Source organism: Sturnira hondurensis, unplaced genomic scaffold, assembly GCF_014824575.4.
Source record: "Sturnira hondurensis isolate 20B ecotype Veracruz unplaced genomic scaffold, ASM1482457v3 Scaffold0022566, whole genome shotgun sequence".
In the NCBI taxonomy this organism is placed as follows: Eukaryota; Metazoa; Chordata; class Mammalia; order Chiroptera; family Phyllostomidae; genus Sturnira; species Sturnira hondurensis.
The window spans coordinates 20082064-20090010 of NW_028095197.1; the positions used below are offsets into that span (position 1 = coordinate 20082064).

Below are 7947 nucleotides of genomic sequence, written 5' to 3' on the forward strand. Positions count from 1 at the left end.
ACTCGAGGTCTGTTGCCAATGGCCTGACTGCTTGTTCTTCCACTTGGAAAAGCGTAGACTGCCAGGTCAAAGGGGGCACGCAAGCTGTTGAAACAAACCGAGCTTGCTGATTGGACCGTCTGGGCCATTCAGGTAGATGCCTGTGGCACCAGCTGGTTCTGAGGCTGACGGGAATCAAGCTGCTGACTGAACAGAATGTTTTCGATGTAGAGCTAGAGGTTCAGGCCATACTTGGGACTCCTCCCCAAAGTTACCCCTTTCATTTCATGGTGAGGGAGGCCACCTCACGAGGGTGCTTCCCCTCCCCCTCCTTAGCAGGTTGACTCTGTCACCTCTTGGACCCCCTCCGAGGCTGTCAGGGCTGCCTCCCAGGCAGCGACTGATTGGCATATGCTGGATATTCTTAAGTTTCACAAAACTGGACTTTCTGGATGAAAGGTCTGGGTGTGACTGGGATGATTGGATAAAAGGTCAAGTTCTTCTGAAATGGGACATGAGATTTTATGGAGGTGAAGACAGAGCAACAAAGCAGCACCTGGGCGTGGGGGTAGAGGGGCGTAAACAACCTCTCTGACCTCTAGAACCATCCCGGAGCCTTCCCACAGACGGAAAACCCAGAGTGTGTTTCTCCCAACTGCTGCCGAAAGTTTAACCAAGTGTTGGCTCAGCCGTCCTCCGCCAGAAGACTCTGCTCGGCTGTGTGAGGCACGGGCCGTGGCCCAGCTGGTGCTGGGGACTACGCGACTGACTGTCCTCAGGCAGCCCCTCCAAGTGGATGAAACCGGCCACTCGAAGTCTTACCAGCAGCGGGAAGGCCACGTTGGAGCCAGCGCCAACCTGAGCTTTCTGACTGACGTCGACCGCACTTTGGGGGCCTCCAGAATTGTAAGCTTTTTTTCAAGGATGTTCTCCTTTGGGACTGTAGTGCTTACGGTTTAGCTTTCTCCTAAAACACAGTGGCTTGCACCTTAAGAGGTGGTCATAAGAGACCTAGAAGTGCTTAAGGAAGTAAGCACCTTGGTCTTGGGTGGTTATGGATGGAAGGATCACCTTGACTTCCCCCTTGGGGGTCAAGGTAGGGCTGTGCCATTGCCATTGTATCCTGCTCCACCCAGATTAAAGCTTTGAGTTAGTGCAGAAACTTGGAAGAAACCCCCTTGGCTTTCCAAGGTAGATACTTAGGGTTTGTAGGATTTGTTCAGCTGGAGCTCCGGGGGACATAACCAAGGTCAATACGGCGGATTGGTCTAACTCTGCTTCTTAGAGTACACGCTGAGTAAATCTGGTCTCAGCTCCTGTTGGCGATGATAGTCACAGTGGCCAACTGAAGGGTACGTTCATAGGAAAGATTTCTAGAAGCCAAGACAAAACAGAAATGACGGGGTGGGCACTGCCTGGTGGGGGGGCCCTCTTCCACACCATTCCTGTCTGTCTTGTGACACGTTATGTCCTTGGCTGTGTCTTCGCAGATGTTTGCTTGGCAAACAGCCTGGGACCATAGACATGATCCCCCTGTCTGGAGAAGAGGGCATGTCTGATTCTTGACCAGGACGGCAGAGGGGGTGGCTCAGCTCTGCCACACAGACCTTTCAGCCTGCGCCTGTCCATGTCTGAGCTCCTGACCTTTGCTTCTAAGCCTGTAACTCCTGCAGTGTTCTTTTGGACTAGTGTCAACTCCACTTTTCCTCTTGCTTGGGTCAGAAACCCAAGATGTCATTCTTTCCCCTCTTCTCATGCTATATACTCCATGCATCGGGAAAGGATGTTGGCTGTCTAGAAACTCACCACTTCTCTCCGCCTCTCCCCCTCCCACCCTGCTACCAGGCTGGACCCTCTGGGCTTGCCGAAGAGGGGCGCTGAAGTGCCTTTCTGACCCATCCTTGCAGAGATTCCCTTTGCCTCCCTGCCTCCTGGGCTGGCACCTCTCCCGAGTGCTGCCTGGGGAGCTGAGCCCTTCTTGCCTCTCCTTCCCCTGCAGGGGCAGCACGTCCAGCTTTCTCTGGTTCTCTGACTCAGCCCTAGTGGAGCCCCCTGCTAACTCCCCAGTGTGTGTCCATCCTCTTCTGCTATTGCTTCCTCTTTTATTCTTTGGGTCTTTGACAGATTCTGGAGACACCTCCCTCTTTTTATCCCCCAAACCTTTTCATTCATTTGAGTGGAGCTTCAGGAGGGGGCACAGGTAATTATATGTCTAACAGACCATGTTTACTGGGAGGCCTAGCGGTGATTTCTTAAATAGAAGCAGTCTTACGGGCCACATAGTTCACTGTGCTATTTCCTTAACACATTCTCCAGATACCTTAAAGATAGATATACTCATAAGCTACGCCTTCAAGAACTAAGGACATTGCTAGAACCTTAAGCATAAAACTAATGTGAAATACCTCTGGAGAGTGGCCTGAGGAGGTTGGAGTATTTTGAAGGTGGAGGTAATGTTTCTAAGGCAGGGAATGTGTAAGAATCATCTGGGTACAGAACCCTGCCAGTCAGTTTGTGCTTTGTTCTGTTGGTGCAAGTCCTGCCCAATGATAGTGTATGCTCTGTGCCTTTATTCTACAAATTTTAACATGCATTATGTTCTGGTGTTCGATATGACTTCGATACGTGCTACACTGGACACACACACACACACACACACACACACACACAGAGGATTTTTCCTCTCCTTCAGAAGTTCACTGTAATGTAGTTCTGTGTGTGCGAATGGGAAATATATCTTTTTAATACCGTTCCTTGTATCTCATCTTAGACTCTCCAAGTTATAGGAGGCAAGTGCAGAGAAGAGAGAAGCTGATTTTGGTTGAGAACAGGGCGCTAACACTGGAATTCACGACGGCTGAACTGCTCATTTAACAAGAAGGGGGGAAATGTGGTCCAATCGGTCCACGGAAGGTGCAGAGAAAGCCTGGTGGAAGGGGAGCTCGATGGCTCCTCGTCTTTCCAAACAGTCTGTTGGCACTGATTAACGAGCCCGGCTGAGTGTCTTTATGGCGACTTAATACAAGGCAAAGAGGTTAAAGAGAAATGAAAACAAAACAAGGGGGCAATGTTATTGTACAGAGAGGAAGTTAAGGAAGGCTGATATTGTCAAAGCATTAATAGGACAAATGGGAACTTAATTACTTGAAGCTTAAATAGGAAATAGAGTAGGAAAACTTGACCTGCATGTAGCCTAAGCCATTCCCGGGAACCCCTCTTAACCCCCTGGCCAATGTGCAGTCCTCCCCCCACCACCCCAAGTACAGAGTGCCGTTTGGGGCGACTCCAGGCACCCCCCTCTCCGCGCTCCGGTTCTGGAGATTCTATGTCACAGATGAGTGGTGAAACCAACGCATCCCATCCTTACATGGATGTGTTTCAACTTTGGCTGCACTTTGGAACCACCTGGAGAGCTGTAAAACATCCTGGTGCATGTGACATGGCCACCTTCCACTCCCACGTCGCTGGTCACACAAGTCACAAGGCTTTCCTGTGCAGGTCAGGGAAGGCCCCCGATGAAGCCAATGCACATGGTGAGCCTGTGTTGATGGGGCTAAGCACCATTTCAGGTGTTGGCTGTAGAGGGAACAAAATCAGCTCCTTGTCTTCCTTGCACTTACCTTCTGCAAAGTGTGTCCAGGCTGTAAACAAATAAACATGAGAGGCCAAGGAAGGTGGGGAAACACCACTGCCTAATGCTGGGGTTCAGAGGAGTCCTCTGTGTGAGGCTGATAGGGAAACTCAAGAATTAAAGGTTTTAGCCTTAGCTGATGGGCTTAAGTGATTAATGAAGGTGGAAAGCTGTTGTTCCAGGCACTGGAATGCAGGACCTACCTGACTCCAGGAGGTACACAAGCAATTCAACCCCCTGGCGCCAGGAGGTCTGCCAGCTTAGGAGCTGGTATCTGAGTTGCTGACCAACAGGTAAAGAAGCACTGGGAAAACTGCGGCCAGACTTCAACTCTTACCTGATTCACTTTTTCTCCAAACCCCTCACCTGCCGTTTCTTCTCCTTATAAAAAGGTCGGCCCGAGATGAAATGTCAAGACAGATTTTACAGGTAAAGAACCTGTTCTCCTCTCAGGTCACCTGCATCTGAATAAAACACCCATGAAGATTCAATCCTTGTCTCTACTTATTGTTTCTGGTAGTAAAGGCAGCATAAACCCCAGCTTTTCTTGTTTCAAGGTGACACACAGGGACCGGCATGTTGTGAGGGTGCAGGACACGCAGATACCTGGGTCTGAGTATTTCACACGGAGTCCAGAGACAGCAGTGCTCACGGGGGTCTCAGGAACACTGCGTGCATAATGACGCACAGACATGTGGGAACCCGAGGAGGCCGTGGGGAGCCAGGCAGCCGGTCCATCTCTGTCAGTGCTGCTGACCAGGTCCTCTCCCCGGCCGGGCTCTCCTCAACTGGCTGGCATGACCTCCTCCCTTTTTCTTTACCAAGGGGTCAACCGTCTATTCTTCCAGGAGCCAATCAGAGCCTTCATAAAGGGTTCGTGAGCAGCAGGACAGTGTTTCAGAAAAGCTCAGGAGAGTTGATGGGCCTGCTTCCAGGCGCAGACACTTTCAACTCAAGTGTGTCCTGGGACCAGAGACTCAGCTGGCAGAGTGTGCAAGGCTGGGAAGGGAGATCTGGAGTGTCCCTGGTTGCCCTGGAAATGCCAGATGACCTCAGGGTGTCCTGGTTTGGCATTTACACTGGAAGTTTGCTTGACATTAATCTATGTTTCCTTGGTTCAGCTTGAAGTCATTCCAGGGGAGCTATAAGCAGACAATTTAAAAGCATCTCCTTAATCCCACAGTTAGAAAATTTAATGCCCTTTATGGAAGATGCTCTAAGGGGCTCAGTTAGAAATCACGTGTATTTGGGGGACAGTGCAGCACAAATCACAGAGCAAAGAGTGGTCAGGGCAAAGGCCCTAGTGCAGGGAAGGGGCCAGCAAATGCTGTCTCTAAAGAGATGGTTGGGAAATATTTTGTGTCTTGCAGGACAAGAGGAAAAATAAAAAATATTATGTAGGTACTAACAAAATAATAGGGAAAATACGTGTCCACATTTTTTGATGAAATTCAAAATTGAATATTTAGTACAATATTTGGGGAATACACATCTGTTAGTAAGAGAAATGGTATATTTTTTTGAAACTTGCATTATTGGAGATGACAATAGTGTTCCTGATATTGCACATACAGCAATGCCTTGGCTTGCAGGCAGTACAAAAATAGGCAGTGGGCTGGGTTTGGCCAATGGTCCAGAGTTCTATACCAACTAGTGTAGAAAACATGGTTTCAGAATCTAACTACCCACGGAGGTTCTGACTGAAGTTACAAGTACAGGAGAAAAAAAAAGAGAGAGAGGCATAAGTATTGCAAGACATACTTCGACACTATTTGCAATAATCTGACTATATACCTATAAAACCAACAGAATGCACAAAGTGCTAGAACTGATTTCATTACAATTATAAAAATTTATCAAGGTTGCTAGAGATATCAGCTTATAAAAGTCAATAACATTTCTCTATACCAGAAAAAAATAATGATACCGATTTGTGGTTAAAAAAACAAATGGCCGGTCATGATGACAGTGCCCAAAGAGAGGAAAGAAGGCCCTGCCACTCCCAAATGGAAAGCAAAGCTATGGAGGCACAGAAAGTACAACTGAAAGTTGTCCGTGACACGCAAAAAAAACAAGGACTGTGCTTCAACTGCCTTCTGATGGCCAAAGACACTGTGTCTCTGGAGGCAGCCTAAGTATCTACCCCCAGGAGACACATGCTTGACCACTCCACCATCATCGTGTCCCCTGTCCACCGAGGGAGCCATGAAGAAGGTGGAAGACAATGGCACACTTCTGTTCACTATGGATGTCAAGGCCAACAAGAACCAGGTCAAACAGGCTATGAGGTAGCTCTTGGGCATGGACGTGGCCAAGGCCCACAACCTGCTCAGGCCTGATGGAGAGAACGAGACACATGTTCACCTGCCTTCCCCACAGGATCAATGGGAAGTAGCCAACAAAATTGGAATCCTCTAAACTGAGTCCAGCTGGCTAATTCTAAACATAAATATTCTACACTGTGAAACAAACAAACTGCTGAAAGGACATAGCAATTAAAAACCAATAATACACAAGAAAACTACCAAGGAGAAAACTGAAACTCTGAGAAAGAACACAGAAGATCTGAGTACACAGACAGACAGGGGGCTCATTGGTTTCGGTCCAGAAACTGCGTATCAGACCTCTGACCTTGAGAACTGCAAGATAATAAACTTGCTATTGTGGCCTCTACGTTTCAGGTGACTGGTTCCAGTGCAATGAAGAAACTACTGCAGGACCTGTCTCTCCCGTCCAGCTGCAGGCCAAGGCCAGAGCTTCCTCACTGTATTTATGGTGCCCAGGCACAGTGAACTCCTGGATGGAACTGAGCATGTGTGACCAGGTGAGGAATCCCATTCACGCTGGCCTGCCTTTGGCATTTAACCTGTGGTGCTCTTCGCAACAGGTTTGTTTCTCTTTCTTTAACCAACTCAGTTTATTCCCAGTCCTCAAAATGTGTTGATGGACATGAAGGTGATAGTAGGGTGATACAGAACTAAAAACAAAGGACTTAGCATTTAAATGTCATGGTGGAAAAGTCCCAATGGAACTTGACTGTGACCTTAGCCCTCTAGTCCCTGAGCAAAGTGCACCAAGAAGCAGTAACATCACTCCCATTGAAGGCTGTTTTCACCATAACTTTTATTCGATACCTGGTTTTGTTCCATATCCTAGAAAATCAAAATACAGGTTTGAAAATAGTTGTCCTTCTACATGTTGGTCTTTAGATGAAATAATCACCAACCTGAGTTGACAGGAACAAGACAGTGAAATAGAAGATGCCAGCCCTCATGTTTCCATGGAAACATCTATTTTAACAACCACTTGTGGGTGAGAATATCTTAGAGTTCATGAGAGTCCAGGATACAGCTGAGAGGCCCCGCCACCCAGGTGAAGCAAAACAATCCAAGGCATCAATGCACAGAAAAAGGTGAGAAGGACAGATTCCTCTCCCCAGAGTCACCCCCTCCCAAAGTAGCCCAGCACTGGCATCTCTGGGAGCCTGTTAGAAAGCAGAATCTCAGGCACCACCAAGACCTGCTAACTCAGAGCTCCCAGTTGGTCAAGGCCCCAGGTATTCGTGTGGACGTTCTGAGAAGCACTGCATGATCACACACACAGGAAGCCATAAATGATATTTCCCCTTGTTCTCTGGGTCATTTACCATTTATGTGAATGGTGTCATGCTGCACGTATCTGTTCTTCAACAAGCAGTTTCTGAGATCACACCATGCTAATATAAATACAGTACATTCTTGTTAACTTGTTCAGGGAAATTCACATTTATGTTGCTGATAATGAAATCTGTTCAGAAATCAGTCATGAGTGGCATGGACACAGTGAATTCTGGTACAAATGGCCCTGGGGCTGTGGTAGGAAGGATGTCCTTCCCAAGGGAAATGAATCACCATTGATGGCTGTAAGACTAAGAGTTACATACCCAGGAGAAAACCATGTTTTTCAGTCCTGTGTCTTCCATGTCAGTGAGAACACTCAAAGTAGCCTCCCCAGCAAGTGCACTGTTACATGAACAGGGAACCTGTACACAATGGGAAGGGTCCTTCACCCCAATTTGAATTAAATTTTATATTCTTAATATATTTAGGGACACTAGCAGCTCGAGAGAGATGTGCACAGTAGATACCAATGGTGGTGAGGGAGGTTTTCTGACACCCACTCCCTCCCAGTGTGCAGGTACACAGAAGGGACAAGAGGAGGTCAGGCCCTGACACCTGGCTCACAGGGTCAGCCTCAGAGCATGTATCTGTCAGTGCCAATCTGAGAAGGAGAATTCCAGGATGGGGCAAACTGTGGGGCAGCTCACAGTTGGCTTTCTCGGGTCACTAAGAAACAGG

The 7947-nt window shown here is 48.0% G+C and overlaps 1 long non-coding RNA gene across 1 annotated transcript; it reads left to right on the forward strand.

The window, feature by feature from the left end:
* Positions 1-722: 722 nt before the first annotated feature.
* Positions 723-4096, forward strand: LOC118979773 (uncharacterized). The gene is made up of 2 exons (XR_005064989.1): positions 723-885; positions 1470-4096. It is a non-coding gene; the product is annotated as an uncharacterized LOC118979773 (long non-coding RNA).
* The last annotated feature ends 3851 nt before the right edge of the window (positions 4097-7947 follow it).